Source organism: Ranitomeya variabilis, chromosome 2 (genome assembly GCF_051348905.1).
Source record: "Ranitomeya variabilis isolate aRanVar5 chromosome 2, aRanVar5.hap1, whole genome shotgun sequence".
NCBI classification, from domain to species: Eukaryota; Metazoa; Chordata; class Amphibia; order Anura; family Dendrobatidae; genus Ranitomeya; species Ranitomeya variabilis.
This window is the reverse complement of record NC_135233.1, coordinates 1067235880-1067255831: the sequence shown is the minus strand read 5'-3', so window position 1 is coordinate 1067255831 and position 19952 is coordinate 1067235880. Positions and strand designations below refer to the sequence as shown.

At 45.7% G+C, this 19952-nt stretch overlaps 1 protein-coding gene across 1 annotated transcript in view; it reads left to right on the top strand.

Annotated features, from left to right (window-relative positions):
- Positions 1 to 8385: 8385 nt before the first annotated feature.
- OPN5 (opsin 5) overlaps positions 8386 to 19952 on the top strand; it is a 91678-nt gene continuing 80111 nt past the window's right edge. Inside the window, exon 1 of the mRNA XM_077291537.1 lies at positions 8386 to 8602. The gene's annotated coding sequence lies outside the window, so the exon portion shown is untranslated. The remainder of the gene's footprint in view (positions 8603 to 19952) is intronic.

The window sequence follows — 19952 nt, the reverse complement described above, 5'->3', positions numbered from 1 at the left end:
CCTGTATACAGTGACTGCCACCTCTGATCCCTGTATACAGTGATTGTCACCTCTGATCCCTGTATAGTGACTGCCACCTCCGATCCCTTTACACTGTGACTGCCACCTCAGACCCCTGTATACAATGACTGCCACCTCAGACCCCTGTACACTGTGACTGCCACCTCAGACCCCTGTATACAATGACTGCCACCTCAGACCCCTGTATACAGTGACTGCCACCTCTGATCCCTGTATACAGTGACTGCCACCTCTGAGCCCTGTATACAGTGACTGCCACCTCTGATCCCTGTATACAGTGACTGCCATCTCTGATCCCTGTATACAGTGACTGCCACCTCTGATCCCTGTATACAGTGACTGCAACCTCTGATCCCTGTATACAGTGACTGCCACCTCTGAGCCCTGTATACAGTGACTGCCACCTCTGACCCCTGTATACAGTGACTGCCACCTCTGATCCCTGTATACAGTGACTGCCACCTCTGAGCCCTGTATACAGTGACTGCCACCTCTGATCCCTGTATACAGTGACTGCCACCTCAGACCCCTGTATACAGTGACTGCCACCTCTGAGCCCTGTATAGTGACTGTCACCTCTGATCCCTGTATACAGTGACTGCCACCTCTGATCCCTGTATACAGTGACTGCCATCTCTGATCCCTGTATAGTGACTGTCACCTCTGATCCCTGTATACAGTGACTGCCACCTCTGATCCCTGTATACAGTGATTGTCACCTCTGATCCCTGTATAGTGACTGCCACCTCAGACCCCTGTATACAGTGACTGCCACCTCTGATCCCTGTATACAGTGACTGCCACTTCTGAGCCCTGTATACAGTGACTGCCACCTCTGATCCCTGTATACAGTGACTGCCACCTCAGACCCCTGTATACAGTGACTGCCACCTCTGATCCCTGTATACAGTGACTGCCACCTCAGACCCCTGTATACAGTGACTGCCACCTCTGATCCCTGTATACAGTGACTGCCACCTCTGAGCCCTGTATACAGTGACTGCCACCTCTGAGCCCTGTATACAGTGATTGTCACCTCTGACCCCTGTATACAGTGACTGCCACCTCTGATCCCTGTATACAGTGACTGCCACCTCTGAGCCCTGTATACAGTGACTGCCACCTCAGACCCCTGTATACAGTGACTGCCACCTCTGAGCCCTGTATACAGTGACTGCCACCTCAGACCCCTGTATACAGTGACTGCCACCTCTGAGCCCTGTATACAGTGACTGCCACCTCTGAACCCTGTATACAGTGACTGCCACCTCTGATCCCTGTATACAGTGACTGCCACCTCTGAGCCCTGTATACAGTGACTGCCACCTCTGAGCCCTGTATACAGTGACTGCCACCTCTGAGCCCTGTATACAGTGACTGCCACCTCTGATCCCTGTATACAGTGACTGCCACCTCTGAGCCCTGTATACAGTGACTGCCACCTCTGAGCCCTGTATACAGTGATTGTCACCTCTGACCCCTGTTTACAGTGACTGCCACCTCTGAGCCCTGTATACAGTGACTGCCACCTCTGAGCCCTGTATACAGTGACTGCCACCTCTGAGCCCTGTATACAGTGACTGCCACCTCTGAGCCCTGTATACAGTGACTGTCACCTCTGAGCCCTGTATACAGTGATTGTCACCTCTGACCCCTGTATACAGTGACTGCCACCTCTGAGCCCTGTATACAGTGACTGCCACCTCTGAGCCCTGTATACAGTGACTGCCACCTCTGAGCCCTGTATACAGTGACTGCCACCTCTGAGCCCTGTATACAGTGACTGCCACCTCTGAGCCCTGTATACAGTGACTGCCACCTCTGAGCCCTGTATACAGTGACTGCCACCTCTGAGCCCTGTATACAGTGACTGCCACCTCTGATCCCTGTATATAGTGACTGCCACCTCTGATCCCTGTATACAGTGACTGCCACCTCTGAGCCCTGTATACAGTGACTGCCACCTCTGACCCCTGTATACAGTGACTGCCACCTCTGATCCCTGTATACAGTGACTGCCACCTCTGATCCCTGTATACAGTGACTGCCACCTCTGAGCCCTGTATACAGTGACTGCCACCTCTGATCCCTGTATACAGTGACTGCCACCTCAGACCCCTGTATACAGTGACTGCCACCTCTGATCCCTGTATACAGTGACTGCCACCTCAGACCCCTGTATACAGTGACTGCCACCTCAGACCCCTGTATACAGTGATTGTCACCTCTGATCCCTGTATAGTGACTGCCACCTCCGATCCCTGTACACTGTGACTGCCACCTCAGACCCCTGTATACAATGACTGCCACCTCAGACCCCTGTATACAGTGACTGCCACCTCTGATCCCTGTATACAGTGACTGCCACCTCTGATCCCTGTATACAGTGACTGCCACCTCTGAGCCCTGTATACAGTGACTGTCACCTCTGAGCCCTGTATACAGTGACTGCCACCTCTGAGCCCTGTATACAGTGACTGCCACCTCTGATCCCTGTATACAGTGACTGCCCCCTCTGAGCCCTGTATACAGTGACTGCCACCTCAGACCCCTGTATACAGTGACTGCCACCTCTGATCCCTCTATACAGTGACTGCCACCTCTGATCCATGTATACAGTGACTGCCATCTCTGATCCCTGTATACAGTGACTGCCACCTCTGATCCCTGTATACAGTGACTGCCACCTCAGACCCCTGTATACAGTGACTGCCACCTCTGATCCCTCTATACAGTGACTGCCACCTCTGATCCATGTATACAGTGACTGCCATCTCTGATCCCTGTATACAGTGACTGCCACCTCAGACCCCTGTATACAGTGACTGCCACCTCTGAGCCCTGTATAGTGACTGTCACCTCTGATCCCTGTATAGTGACTGCCACCTCCGATCCCTGTACACTGTGACTGCCACCTCAGACCCCTGTATACAATGACTGCCACCTCAGACCCCTGTATACAGTGACTGCCACCTCTGATCCCTGTATACAGTGACTGCCACCTCTGAGCCCTGTATACAGTGACTGCCACCTCTGATCCCTGTATACAGTGACTGCCACCTCTGATCCCTGTATACAGTGACTGCCACCTCTGAGCCCTGTATACAGTGACTGTCACCTCTGAGCCCTGTATACAGTGACTGCCACCTCTGAGCCCTGTATACAGTGACTGCCATCTCTGATCCCTGTATACAGTGACTGCCACCTCTGAGCCCTGTATACAGTGACTGCCACCTCTGATCCCTGTATACAGTGACTGCCCCCTCTGAGCCCTGTATACAGTGACTGCCCCCTCTGAGCCCTGTATACAGTGACTGCCACCTCAGACCCCTGTATACAGTGACTGCCACCTCTGATCCCTCTATACAGTGACTGCCACCTCTGATCCCTGTATACAGTGACTGCCATCTCTGATCCCTGTATACAGTGACTGCCACCTCTGATCCCTGTATACAGTGACTGCCCCCTCTGAGCCCTGTATACAGTGACTGCCACCTCAGACCCCTGTATACAGTGACTGCCACCTCTGATCCCTCTATACAGTGACTGCCACCTCTGATCCCTGTATACAGTGACTGCCATCTCTGATCCCTGTATACAGTGACTGCCACCTCTGATCCCTCTATACAGTGACTGCCACCTCTGATCCCTGTATACAGTGACTGCCATCTCTGATCCCTGTATACAGTGACTGCCACCTCTGATCCCTGTATACAGTGACTGCCACCTCTGAGCCCTGTATACAGTGACTGTCACCTCTGAGCCCTGTATACAGTGATTGTCACCTCTGAGCCCTGTATACAGTGACTGTCACCTCTGAGCCCTGTATACAGTGATTGTCACCTCTGATCCCTGTATACAGTGACTGCCACCTCTGAGCCCTGTATACAGTGACTGCCACCTCTGAGCCCTGTATACAGTGACTGCCACCTCTGATCCCTGTATACAGTGACTGCCACCTCTGAGCCCTGTATACAGTGATTGTCACCTCTGATCCCTGTATAGTGACTGCCACCTCCGATCCCTTTACACTGTGACTGCCACCTCAGACCCCTGTATACAATGACTGCCACCTCAGACCCCTGTACACTGTGACTGCCACCTCAGACCCCTGTATACAATGACTGCCACCTCAGACCCCTGTATACAGTGACTGCCACCTCTGATCCCTGTATACAGTGACTGCCACCTCTGAGCCCTGTATACAGTGACTGCCACCTCTGATCCCTGTATACAGTGACTGCCATCTCTGATCCCTGTATACAGTGACTGCCACCTCTGATCCCTGTATACAGTGACTGCAACCTCTGATCCCTGTATACAGTGACTGCCACCTCTGAGCCCTGTATACAGTGACTGCCACCTCTGACCCCTGTATACAGTGACTGCCACCTCTGATCCCTGTATACAGTGACTGCCACCTCTGAGCCCTGTATACAGTGACTGCCACCTCTGATCCCTGTATACAGTGACTGCCACCTCAGACCCCTGTATACAGTGACTGCCACCTCTGAGCCCTGTATAGTGACTGTCACCTCTGATCCCTGTATACAGTGACTGCCACCTCTGATCCCTGTATACAGTGACTGCCATCTCTGATCCCTGTATAGTGACTGTCACCTCTGATCCCTGTATACAGTGACTGCCACCTCTGATCCCTGTATACAGTGATTGTCACCTCTGATCCCTGTATAGTGACTGCCACCTCAGACCCCTGTATACAGTGACTGCCACCTCTGATCCCTGTATACAGTGACTGCCACTTCTGAGCCCTGTATACAGTGACTGCCACCTCTGATCCCTGTATACAGTGACTGCCACCTCAGACCCCTGTATACAGTGACTGCCACCTCTGATCCCTGTATACAGTGACTGCCACCTCAGACCCCTGTATACAGTGACTGCCACCTCTGATCCCTGTATACAGTGACTGCCACCTCTGAGCCCTGTATACAGTGACTGCCACCTCTGAGCCCTGTATACAGTGATTGTCACCTCTGACCCCTGTATACAGTGACTGCCACCTCTGATCCCTGTATACAGTGACTGCCACCTCTGAGCCCTGTATACAGTGACTGCCACCTCTGAGCCCTGTATACAGTGACTGCCACCTCTGAGCCCTGTATACAGTGACTGCCACCTCAGACCCCTGTATACAGTGACTGCCACCTCAGACCCCTGTATACAGTGATTGTCACCTCTGATCCCTGTATAGTGACTGCCACCTCCGATCCCTGTACACTGTGACTGCCACCTCAGACCCCTGTATACAATGACTGCCACCTCAGACCCCTGTATACAGTGACTGCCACCTCTGATCCCTGTATACAGTGACTGCCACCTCTGATCCCTGTATACAGTGACTGCCACCTCTGAGCCCTGTATACAGTGACTGTCACCTCTGAGCCCTGTATACAGTGACTGCCACCTCTGAGCCCTGTATACAGTGACTGCCACCTCTGATCCCTGTATACAGTGACTGCCCCCTCTGAGCCCTGTATACAGTGACTGCCACCTCAGACCCCTGTATACAGTGACTGCCACCTCTGATCCCTCTATACAGTGACTGCCACCTCTGATCCATGTATACAGTGACTGCCATCTCTGATCCCTGTATACAGTGACTGCCACCTCTGATCCCTGTATACAGTGACTGCCACCTCAGACCCCTGTATACAGTGACTGCCACCTCTGATCCCTCTATACAGTGACTGCCACCTCTGATCCATGTATACAGTGACTGCCATCTCTGATCCCTGTATACAGTGACTGCCACCTCAGACCCCTGTATACAGTGACTGCCACCTCTGAGCCCTGTATAGTGACTGTCACCTCTGATCCCTGTATAGTGACTGCCACCTCCGATCCCTGTACACTGTGACTGCCACCTCAGACCCCTGTATACAATGACTGCCACCTCAGACCCCTGTATACAGTGACTGCCACCTCTGATCCCTGTATACAGTGACTGCCACCTCTGAGCCCTGTATACAGTGACTGCCACCTCTGATCCCTGTATACAGTGACTGCCACCTCTGATCCCTGTATACAGTGACTGCCACCTCTGAGCCCTGTATACAGTGACTGTCACCTCTGAGCCCTGTATACAGTGACTGCCACCTCTGAGCCCTGTATACAGTGACTGCCATCTCTGATCCCTGTATACAGTGACTGCCACCTCTGAGCCCTGTATACAGTGACTGCCACCTCTGATCCCTGTATACAGTGACTGCCCCCTCTGAGCCCTGTATACAGTGACTGCCCCCTCTGAGCCCTGTATACAGTGACTGCCACCTCAGACCCCTGTATACAGTGACTGCCACCTCTGATCCCTCTATACAGTGACTGCCACCTCTGATCCCTGTATACAGTGACTGCCATCTCTGATCCCTGTATACAGTGACTGCCACCTCTGATCCCTGTATACAGTGACTGCCCCCTCTGAGCCCTGTATACAGTGACTGCCACCTCAGACCCCTGTATACAGTGACTGCCACCTCTGATCCCTCTATACAGTGACTGCCACCTCTGATCCCTGTATACAGTGACTGCCATCTCTGATCCCTGTATACAGTGACTGCCACCTCTGATCCCTGTATACAGTGACTGCCCCCTCTGAGCCCTGTATACAGTGACTGCCACCTCAGACCCCTGTATACAGTGACTGCCACCTCTGATCCCTCTATACAGTGACTGCCACCTCTGATCCATGTATACAGTGACTGCCATCTCTGATCCCTGTATACAGTGACTGCCACCTCTGATCCCTGTATACAGTGACTGCCACCTCAGACCCCTGTATACAGTGACTGCCACCTCTGATCCCTCTATACAGTGACTGCCACCTCTGATCCATGTATACAGTGACTGCCATCTCTGATCCCTGTATACAGTGACTGCCACCTCAGACCCCTGTATACAGTGACTGCCACCTCTGAGCCCTGTATAGTGACTGTCACCTCTGATCCCTGTATAGTGACTGCCACCTCCGATCCCTGTACACTGTGACTGCCACCTCAGACCCCTGTATACAATGACTGCCACCTCAGACCCCTGTATACAGTGACTGCCACCTCTGATCCCTGTATACAGTGACTGCCACCTCTGAGCCCTGTATACAGTGACTGCCACCTCTGATCCCTGTATACAGTGACTGCCACCTCTGATCCCTGTATACAGTGACTGCCACCTCTGAGCCCTGTATACAGTGACTGTCACCTCTGAGCCCTGTATACAGTGACTGCCACCTCTGAGCCCTGTATACAGTGACTGCCATCTCTGATCCCTGTATACAGTGACTGCCACCTCTGAGCCCTGTATACAGTGACTGCCACCTCTGATCCCTGTATACAGTGACTGCCCCCTCTGAGCCCTGTATACAGTGACTGCCCCCTCTGAGCCCTGTATACAGTGACTGCCACCTCAGACCCCTGTATACAGTGACTGCCACCTCTGATCCCTCTATACAGTGACTGCCACCTCTGATCCCTGTATACAGTGACTGCCATCTCTGATCCCTGTATACAGTGACTGCCACCTCTGATCCCTGTATACAGTGACTGTCACCTCTGATCCCTGTATACAGTGACTGCCATCTCTGATCCCTGTATACAGTGACTGCCCCCTCTGAGCCCTGTATACAGTGACTGCCACCTCAGACCCCTGTATACAGTGACTGCCACCTCTGATCCCTCTATACAGTGACTGCCACCTCTGATCCCTGTATACAGTGACTGCCATCTCTGATCCCTGTATACAGTGACTGCCACCTCTGATCCCTCTATACAGTGACTGCCACCTCTGATCCCTGTATACAGTGACTGCCATCTCTGATCCCTGTATACAGTGACTGCCACCTCTGATCCCTGTATACAGTGACTGCCACCTCTGAGCCCTGTATACAGTGACTGTCACCTCTGAGCCCTGTATACAGTGATTGTCACCTCTGAGCCCTGTATACAGTGACTGTCACCTCTGAGCCCTGTATACAGTGATTGTCACCTCTGATCCCTGTATACAGTGACTGCCACCTCTCATCCCTGTATACAGTGACTGCCACCTCTGAGCCCTGTATATAGTGACTGCCACCTCTGAGCCCTGTATACAGTGACTGCCACCTCTGATCCCTGTATACAGTGACTGCCACCTCTGAGCCCTGTATACAGTGATTGTCACCTCTGATCCCTGTATAGTGACTGCCACCTCAGACCCCTGTATACAGTGACTGTCACCTCAGACCCCCATTATTACACCTCATGCAGCCAGAGGACTCCCACCCCTCCTCCTGCTCCAGGCTGACATGCTGGGACAGTAGTAGGGCCCCTCCCAGAGGCTGCACATCCCGGCGGCAGCTCCTGCCCTGTCAGACACAGCGCCGTCTCCCCGAGGAGTCTCCTGCTGCCCTGCTCTTATATAAGGCGGCATCACCGGCTGCGGGACACGGAGACCGAGGACTCCATACATGTAACTCTCCGTCCACCAGAAGGAACTTGTACCCCAGAATGTGCGGGAGGAAGAGGAGGCAGTGAGGAGAGTGTGACCGGCCAGGACTGACCATGTGAAGAACGCTCCAGTGTGTGAGGTAACGGCACCTTCCATCATTAGTTACCTGTGTACTGAGGCTCTCAGCTCCGGCTCCGTGAGACATGGGGGACATTACCGGCGATGTATCGTGTTCTGTGTGGTGGTCAGCTGCCATTATAACAGATAGGAGAAATAGAAAATAGATAGATAATAGATAATAATAGATGATAAATAGATAATATATATATATATATATATATATATATATATATATATATATATATATATATATATATAGATAGATAACAGATAGATAGATAGATAGATCATAGATAATAGATAGATTATAGATAGATTACAGATAGGATAGATATATATTAGATCATAGATAGATAGATTATAGATAAATAGATAATAGATGGATAGATAATAGATTATTGATAGATTACAGATAGGAGCTATATATATATATATATTAGATCATAGATAGATAATAGATATATAATAGATATATAGATAATAGATAGATAATAGATAGATACATAGATAGATAATAGATAGATAATAGATAGATATAGATCATAGATAGATAATAGATAGATAATAGATAGATAGTTTGCACATACAAGAAGAAAAGAAATGGAGCACTCACCTTGTCTATTCTTGTTGAATTCCTTTAATCCATATTAGATGATATCAACATCTCATTAAAGTGCATGGTGCGGTGTGCAGGAGACAGGAGTGAGCAGGTGAACTAGCCTGATGGACTAGAGAGCTAGATAATAGATAGCTAGATAATAGATAGATAGAATAGATAGATAGATCGATGATAGATAATAGATAGATAATAGATAGATGATAGATAATAGATCGATGATAGATAGATAATAGATAGATAGATGATAGATAATAGATCGATGATAGATAATAGATAATAGATCGATGATAGATAATTAGATAGATAATAGAAGATAATAGATAGATAGATGAAGAGAGATGCGATTGATGATAAATATGAGACAGATACATAAATATAAGAGAGTTATGAAATAGAAAGAACACTTCTTTGTTATATGGATCCATGTGCTGCTCTGTTTTCTGAACCTGGAAAAACTCTGTCCTCCAGGTTGTAGTTTATTTTTAAGGAAAACTCCTCCTCCCCAGGTCCAGAGCAGAGTCTCCACCGCTGCTCCTGGTGTCTGTTAATAGCTGTAATGCTGATGTCACATCGAAAACGCTGCAGCTAATCAATGAGCTCAGCAGCTTATGCCATCAACTGGGGCAGAGCTTAGTGATTGGCTGCAGTGCTGTCACATAGAGTCAGTGCTGCAGGCAATAACAGCCAGCAGGAGCAGCGGCAGAGATTCAGCGCTGGACCAGGGGAGGGGGAGTAAAGAGTTTTTAAAGTAAATTGCAGCTGGAGGAGAGGAGTTTTCCAAAACTAGAAAACCCCTTTAAGTTCTTTAACTGTGATATTGTTTTTTGTTAATATGAGTTTTATTAAATGGAAAACTCGTATTTTCTATATAACACCAACTGGTGTAGGAGAAATCTGCCAAACGTGGTGGATAGAGACCCATTAGGAGCAGAACCCCGTGTGGTGGTATTTATACCTGGCAGTAGGTATTTATATTATGTCATCTTTTCATTGTGTATTTTTTACTTTAGTGTTGTTGCACATTTCATGTTTTCAGCTGTGATTACTCCGTGTTTAGACAAACATTGCTATGTGTGAAATTATATATGTCAATGAATGCACTTTAAAGGTGGAGCTTTTCTTTAACCTGATTTGAAGCCCCCCGTACTGTTCCAGGACACATGCAATGAAATCCTGAAATCCCATCACATTGTTCTGCCCGGCTGATTTATGGGTCTGTATTGTGTGATATTGGGTGGGAAATGGGACAGTGAGCGGCTGAGATGGGAATCGCCATTTAAGCTTTCCTAACCTGGTATTGGGTATGATAGATTTTGGGAAGGCAGAAGGGAAAAGGATAATCAGGGAGGGAAGAAAGGGAATGGAGGCATGAGAATCAGTGGAGAGACAAGAAAACAGTTCATGGGAGGCTGAAGAGGTAGAAAAGAAGAAAACAGGAGTGCAGTAGAGTCAAGGAAAGCAGGCGAGTCTGGGCACAAAAAGTCAGGAGACGCAAAAGGATCAAGGAAGGCAGCAGAGAAAGGGAAAAAGAGTCAGAGGAGCAGAACGGTCAAAAGGTCCAAGAGGTGGTGGACAAAAAACCTCAGGCAAAAGAGTCGGGAAACAAAAAACATGGGAAAACAATAGAAACAGGAGAGACAAAAGAGTCAAAGGAGGCAGAAGAGTTGGGAGACAAAAAAACAGGGGAAGCAATAGAGTCAAGGGAGACAGAAGAGATGGGGAAAAATTAGGGGAGTCATGGGAGGCAGAAGAGTTAGGGAAAAGGATAGTCAGGGTGGCAAGAAAGGCAATAGAGGCAGAAGTGTCAGTAGAGATATAAAAGTCAGAGGAGGCAGGAGAGTTAGAAACAAAAAATAGGAGTGCAGTAGAGTTAAACAAAAAACAGGAGAGTCTGTGGGCAAAAAGTCAATGGAGGCAAAATAGATAAGCACAATCGCCAGGAGAAGCAAAAGAGTTAAGGAAGGCAGCAGAAAAATGGGGGAAAAAGTCAGGGGAGCACAAGACTCAGAGAAGGCTGAAGAGGTGGGAGACAAAAAAAGTCAGGAGAGGCAAAAGAGTCTGGAAACAAAAAAAAAATGGGGGAGGCAGGAGAAACAGGAAGCAAAAGGGTCATGGAGGGCAGAAGAATAGAAGAACTGGGAGACAAAAACTTAGGCGAGGCAAGGGAGACAGGAGATGGGGAACACAAATTCAGGGGAGCACAACAGAGTCATGGGAGGCAGAAGAGTCTGGAGACAAAAAGTCAGAGGAGGCTGTCGAGTCAAAGGAAATGAGATCGGGGATCAGAAAAGTTTTTAAAAGTCAGGGATGGCAATAGAGGGAGGCAGAAGAAATATAAGTGAGGGGAACTCAACAGTGATAAAGAATGTGGAAGAATTAGGAGACAAAAACTCAGGAGAAATAATCGAGTTAAGGCAGAGGAAAAGATGGAGGAGCTCAACAGAGTTTAGAGTGTCAGAAGTCTCTGGGGAGGCTGAGAAGGCAACGGAGACAAAAGATTCATAGAGAAGGAAGAGTCAGGGAAAGCAGGTGTGAGAGAGGAGAGGCAAGAGTCAGCAGAGGCATGGCTTGTCTCCAGGTAGGATGTGTTCTGCTGGTGGCTCCAGGCTAATATTGGAAGCCCCTGGCTGGTAGTTCGGGTACGGGATCCCTAATTCTGCCAGCCCCTAATATAATGATCACATATTCTGTATACTGGAGCTTCCCTTTACTGCGGTAAACCCATTCTAGAACCAGAGTAAGAAGACACCTTGTAGGATGACCGGTCTGGAGGCAGGAGGACAGAACAACTGCTATGGTTACACTTTCCTCCATCATATCTACTCTCTATATAAAGTCCCAATAAATGCAATACACAGATGTCATCGATCTCCAGTGGTTGATCTCAGAGACCTCTTGTGGTCCATTGTGGCCTGAGAACCTCAGGTTGGTGACAGTGCTTATCGCAGTGATCACATCTGCTGTCCGAAATCATGGAGTAAATGCTTGGTATCTCCCCCTCACACAAACTTTTGATATGTAACAGTCTAAGTTGTCCAGAAACTATCCTGATGCTCATTCTAATGTAACTTTCCATCCTCTCTTTTTCAAGCTATTATTTTTTAATCAGCATTCTACCAGCACTATAAGTGTTGGAACTTCCTTTCATCTCAGCATTGCTTTGGTCATTGTTCAGTGATTTGCCTTACTTTAACTAAGAACCCACTTCTCTATTATACCTATAAGCAGTTTGACAAAGAGAAGATGTCTCTGACGCTAAAGATGGATTATGAGTACCTAATAGACCAAAACTGAAGCCTCTCCCATGAATCAAGAAAAAATAAAGGGAGTACAACCCTGTAAAAACAATATATGCGAGGCTAAAAGGCAATGCAATAGGGGAAACGAATAGAACCTGCATGGTAGCCACAGAGTACCCCAACATGCGTTTCACGTTCCCCTTACTTTGAGGGATCATGACCAATCAATCAATGACCATCAATGATCCTGACCAATATTCTTTATGGAGACTATCTACTATCTGTACCATTACCTTTGTATTTCTGGGCAAATGTATGGTTTTAGCTTATGTCTGACTCTCTTTTGATATGCAATTTTTATCATTGTTTGTTTATATTTATGCAATAAAGAAATGATATTTTTAAAGAATTCTTGGCTAAATATTCCTGTGTATGTATCGGGTTTTTTTTTAAGATGGATTACACTTGACAACATCCAATGGACAGAATGGAGATGCTAAGTGTATGTCTCTTTGAAGGGATTTTATTGGTTAGAAATATAATTTAGGATGAACAAACTAATTTACAGTATACAATGACTATCTAAAGGTGACATCTTTAGAAATAAACTTCTGGCTTCCATGGGATGAGTTTGTAAAACCTCTTCTGGTCTGGAGAAGACAAAGAGGAAATGCGGATCGGTTCTCCGTCCCTTGGTTCTCTCCACTTAATAATCCGTCTCATCGATCATAGAAAAGCCTATTTATTTGTAAGGGTACAAATTCCTTAGAAATAAAAAGAAGTTGTTTGCAACCATGAAATAAACTATATAACTGTTAGGAATTTCCGAATTTATTTTTTCTATGTTCTTTTGTATGCAACAAATTTTATTCAATCCGGAAAATCTGATAATACTGCATTTCATATTATTTTGCAGTTTGTTGGTGAATGGTTACTTTTCTTATTGAATGTCAAATCGAAGGGATTTCACGACACATAATAGGTTTTATGCCCACCTACTCCACAGGAGACGACCATCAGAGGAAGTAAAAAACATACAAAATGACAACTTTTGCTAGTTGTTCTAGAATTCTTTCTGGCCAGAATGGAGGACCTTTGTAAAAGACACTAGAAGACATGGCCATGACCATATGGTACCTATTCATTTTCACAGGTGTCATGTAAGAAAACATTTCTCCTGTCCAGTTGTCAGCATTTCCAGATTGGACAGCACTTGTAACCTTTTGCGACACCCTTTAATTTAGTTTCTGACTACCGAAACGTAAACATGACTAGGGGCATAAGCCAAAGCTGGACATCTAACTACTGTGTGGACATCTGGTTTGGGATGATGAGTGAGATTTACTGTTGCGGTGCTGGTTCTTCTTGTAGAGATTTTCATTTTAAAGGCAAGGTTCCCTGGGAAAATGTATGCAAATTAGTTCTGCTCAAGAAGGAAGAAATTATCCCTCATGTAATACCTAAAGGTAGCCATCAGGACCATAACTATAGTAGCTCCAGGATCCGTTTGGTCCATATAAGAATACTGATACCTCTTAAAATCCCTTGATAGTTAAAAGTCTTGTTGGAAATTTTGTACTGGATCCTACTACAAGCTTTAATGAGGTTGTCCACTACATTTCATTGATGACCCATCCTTAGGTTAGGTCATCAATGTCTGATCGGTCAGGGTCTGACACCCGGCAGCCCGCCTATCAGCTGTTCTTGGTGTTGGTGGCTGCCTAAAGGAACTGCTCGATTGCGAAGCTTCTCCGTTTTCTGGTAGTGGCTACAGCAGGGTACTACACATTTCGCTCCTATTCAAATCAATAATAGGCGGATGTGCAGTACCCTGCCGCGGCCACTACCAGAAGCCAGCTCCACAATCGAGCAATTCCGTCCGGTCGCGGCTGACACCAGGAACAGCTGATTGGGGGAGCTGAGTGACAGACTCGACCGATCTGACATTGATGACTTATCCTAAGGATAGGTCATCAATGAAAAAGTATTGGACAACCTCTTAAAAGAAAACCCGTCTGTAGGTCAAAAGTGGCCAATTTTTCTCTTAATTTAATCTTGCTGCTCCCCCGAGTATTCCACATTTTTTTTAAATCCACCATATGGTTCCAGAAATATGGGCCTTTTTAGTTTAGTGCTAATTTTTATGGCTTTCACCAAAGGGCATGGCTCACAGGATTCCTTTTGGGTGTCTTTTTTTTTTTTTGCTGCTTTTAATTATTACCCTATGAGCCATGCCCTCTTGTAAAACCTGTAAAAAGTAGGACTAAATAAAAGGGCCCATATCTCTGGAACCATTTGGCGGATTTAAAAATAACTATATACTATAATACTCAGGGAAGCAGCTGCAATATCATACGAGCAAAAACTGCACAATTTTGGCCTGCTTTCAGTTACTTTATTTGTCGTCATATTGAAAATCAGACTGTTTTTTTTCCTCCTGGTGAAGCGATAATTTGCATGGTATTTGTCATAAATGAAATGGCAAAATAAGACTACTCTCTAAACAATATCTTCAGAGAAGACTTGTCACCTTCATATTGAGAATATAGGCATGCATTAATTACAAATTGTAAATGGAAAAAAGAGCTATGACCTCTTTTAGTTCTACAACCCCCATCTATGGATAGGTATAAAGTGGGTTATCTGATAGACAGCCGACATAAAGTCTGTAAGAGAGGCTGGGAGGTGAGAATGTTCTCTCCTGTGTGGATAACTCTTCCTGTCTTCAAAAGCAAAATAGGGCAATTATATCATACACTGAGGCACCAGTTACCAGATATGAATATTGTTTTTTTGGGACAGGTTTAGGTCCTGTAGTTATGTTTCAGCATTCGTGGACGAACGCAACACTCATACTTGCTTAGCGGTGTTGCCTGCTGACCAGCACCAAGTTAATATTGGCCAGATCGACAAAGTTGGATATGCTATGTCTCCTATCTATTGAAAGCAAAAATCATGATGGGAAATATGGAATTAATATCTCCCGCCTAGGACTTCCAGAGGGGCAGATATCCTTAAGCTTGGGGATCTCCTAATTTTTGGAACTTGAGACGCATACTATTGACCAACCCCCAGCTGAGGTCATCAAGGGGTGGTATGTGAGGGTAACTATTCCGTGGTAAACGCAGATTCTGAACTATTCTAGGATTCTACCATTTTGAATTGGAGAAAGGTTTACACAGTAAAATATCAATATTTGCAGATGATACAAAACTATGTAAAGCAGTCAATACAGGAGAAGATAGTATTCTGCTACAGATGGATCTGCATAAGTTTGAAAATTTTGCCGAAAAGTGTCAGATGCGGTTTAACAATGATAAATGTAAGGTTATACACATGGGAAGAAGGAATCAATATCACCATTACACACTGAACAGGAAACCACTGGGTAAATCTGACATGGAGAAGGACTTGGGGATCCTAGTTAATGATAAACTTACCTGGAGCAGCCAGTGCGAGGCAGCATCTGCCAAGGCAAACATGATCACTGGGTGCATTAAAAGAGGTCTGGATACACATGATGAGAGCATTATACTGCCTCTGTACAAATCCCTGGTTAGACCGCACATGGAGTAATGTGTACAGTTTTGGGTATCGGTGCTCAGGACGGATATAATGGAACTAGAGCGAGTACAAAGGAGGACAACAAAATTATTAAATGGGATGGGGGAACTACAATACCCAGAGAGATTAGCAAAATTAGGATTGTTAAGTCTAGAATAAAGATGACTGAGGGGCGATCTAATAACCATGTATAAGTATATAAGGGGACAATACAAATATCCCTCCGAGGATATGTTTATACCAAGGAATGTGACGGTCACGAGGGGGCATTCTCTGCGTCTGGAGGAGAGAAGGTTTTTCCACCGACATAGAAGAGGATTCTTTACTGTTAGGGCAGTGAGAATCTGGAATTCCTTGCCTGAGGAGGTGGTGTTGGCGAACTCAGTCGAGGGGTTCAAGAGAGGCCTGGATGTGTTCCTGGAGCGTAACAATATTGTATCTTACAGTTATTAGGTTCTTTAGAAGGATGTAGATCTGGGGATTTATTCTGATGGAAAATAGGCTGAACTGGATGGACAAATGTCTTTTTCGGCCTTGCTAACTATGTTACTATGTAGCTCCTGTCTTAAAATATCTGGCCCATCCTGCGACAGTTCTAGTAATTTTCTTTTCTATATGCATTTTTTATGTGATTGTACATACTGTATTGTTTTGTCCCGTTTTGTAATATCTTTTGTATATTTTTATAAACACTGCCTACTTTGCAGATTAAATATATAAAATGTCATAGCTTTGTTCCTCTTCCCCTATAAATCGCACCCTTGAAGCCACGTGAGGCTATACGTTACCAGTAAAGCATGTCCAATTGACCTGTGTAAGAGATTGGTGGTGACAACTGTTTTTTTCTTGGGTGACCGCACCAAGTACATATGCCCATGGGTTGGAATCGGATGTGTGTTTACTATACGTCCACTGTAAAGTGTTTAATAACGTGCCTAATAGCAAAAGCAGTCAGGGCCTCATTCAATAAATTGTGTGTGATTGTTCTGACGATTGGAGGCGGCACAGTGCTACTCTTCGGGTCACTATCATGGTGGTCAATCGATATACTGATCGGTTAATCAGTGAATCAGGTGATTAATCATTAACTTGTTTTCATATTATTTAGAGTGGACTAAACACTACAGATGATCGAGTCTTTTGAAACTCAAATTTACCAAGTTCAATTAATTTTTCTCAAAAAATCAATTTGCAGTAAATTGATTCACCACGAGTTGCAATAATTCAAAGCTTCCAATTGCTCTGAAAATACACATGTAACACTCTGAGGTCTTCTAGGACTGTATCCAACCCCTTAAAGCTCTTTAAAATAAACACAGTACAGTAATATCAATGAACCTTACTTCTATACCAAGAAAGATCTTTGAACAAATTAAACAGCATGTATCTAAGTACTTGGAAAAGAATACAGTAATTAACCAGAGCCAGCATGGGTTTGTAGCAAACAAGTTATGCCAGACTAATATAATTTCCTTCTATGATGGAATCACTGACTGTGTGGATCAGAGAAATGCGGTAGATATAGTATATTTTGGCATCAGCAAAGCATTTGATAAAGTATCTCATACTATTCTTATTGAAAAAATTACCAAGTATGGGATTGACAAGGCTACGGTTAGGTGAATTCATACCTGGCTCAGTGATTGTACTCAAAGAGTGGTGATAAATGGTTGCACATCCAATTGGAAGAGTGTTTCAAGTGGGGTACCAAAAGCCTCTGTTCTGTCCCCAGAGTTCAACATTTTTATCAATGATCTAGATAAGGGAACTGAAGGTAAACTAATCAAATTTTCAGATGATGCAAAGCTAGGAGGGATAACTAACACTAGAGAAGACAGAGAAAGGATTCAGAAGAATCTAGATAAGCTTGAACAATGGGCAGCGACTAATAGAATGGTATTTAACGAAGCAATGCAAGATTATATATCTGGGCAACAAAAATGAAAATTACATCTACAGAATGGGAGGAATAGCACTAAGCAACAGCACGTGTGAAAAAGACTTGGGTATGAATTGATTACTGACTACATGAGTCAACAATGTGATGCTGCAGCAAATTAGGCAAACACAGTTCTAGGATATTTTAAGAGAAGCATAGAGTCTAGATCACGTTAAATAATTCTCCCCCTCTACTCCTCCTTGTGAGCACCACACTTTTAAAAAGACATTGAAAAACTGGAGCAAGTTCAGAGAAGAGCGACCAGAATGGTGAGGGGACTGCAAATTATGTCCTATGAGGAGAAATTAAATAACCTGGGGATGTTTAGCTTACAAAAACGAAGGCTAAGTAATTTGAAAATGCTGTCATTCAGGACATGGCTCATGGGTGGCTAGTGGGTTATATCCTCTTTCTCTCGAGGATTTGGGTAATGGAATGTTGAACTTCCATGGTATAGTGTGGAGATGCTCGGTGACATAGGGTGGTTGTGGTGGTGATGCTGTCACATCCTCTCTTCGCCGGGAGGCAGGAGGCCCTGTTGGTCGTGAGCAGGAGGAGCGTAGAAAAGGGGAATGAGACGGCTGATGCAATATATTTATTTGCTAAACTACTAGAAAATACAGCAGTCCTGAAAAAATTGTTTGGCCTAGAAATGGCAACTAGGCAGCTGATTATTTATTTCCCAGACTACTAAAAATCACACACAGTGGTCATGCAAAATTATGTCTTTAGCCTATTAATGGTAATGAGATGGCTGATTCTAATTATTTATTTCTCAAACTACTAGAAAACACAGTATGGCTTAAAGGAACAGTACTCCCACAGGCAGGGGGCGCAGAGTACACACAGCAGCTTAAAGGAACAGTACTCCCACAGGCAGAGGGTGCAGAGTACACACAGCAGCTTAAAGGAACAGTACTCCCACAGGCAGGGGGCGCAGAGTACACACAGCAGCTTAAAGGAACAGTACTCCCACAGGCAGGGGGCGCAGAGTACACACAGCACCTTAAAGGAACAGTACTCCCACGGGCAGGGGGCGCAGAGTACACACAGCAGCTTAAAGGAACAGTACTCCCACAGGCATGGGGTGCAATGTATACACAGTGGCTTAAAGGAACAGTACTCCCACAGGTGGGGGGCGCAGAGTACACACAGCAGCTTAAAGGAATAGTACTCCTACAGGTGAGGGTGCAGAGTACACACAACGGCTTTTAGCGTAGTGCCAGCACAATACTACCACATATATGGGTTGCAGAGTACACAGTGAGTGCGCAGTCAGAATCTGTCCCTCACTCCAGCTTCATCCTATTTCTACACTAATAAGAGCAAAATGGCGGCGGTACTCGTGATCCGGCCTTTATAGAGGCTGGGTCACGAGGTGCGTCGGCCAGTCACAGCCATGCCATTATTTGACATAGCTGTGATGTCTTCGGAAGTGCCCACAGTCTACTGCTGAGTGTTTTGTATGTTAGTTGCTTTTTGTTATCCCTGTTATTCTTATGTGTTCATACAGTCACATATCTGTCCATGGCTTCCTGGTAGGCGGAAGGGGACAGCTTAGGGAATAACAGGAGAACAGTAAGACTGGTGGCCCAAAACTCCTCACCTTTAGAGGTACCTTTGGGAGCAGGGATAGTTAGGTCCCAGCCCTATTTGCATACAGTCTCAGCATGATACTTCCAATTTAGAAAGAAGTGGTAACTAGATGTAACTAGGGTGTGTCGTTAAAAATATGGCAAAAATTTCAGCAGCACACATTCTATTAAAGTTGGGAGGTGTGTTTTACTCATCTTCTTCAGTCTTATAGTTGTACAACACATTACTTTTGTAGTATTTGTTTTATGACTTTCTCTTTCTATCTCTATTTCTGAGCTGTGAGCTTCGGCATCCTCTCTCTATCCTGTAACACCTTAAAATGGCTGCTTCATTCCTTGCTTTGGCTTTTATAGATCATCTCATAGTCCCTTCTGATTGGATAAGCTCTACTATGTGTTAGTTGCAAAGCATT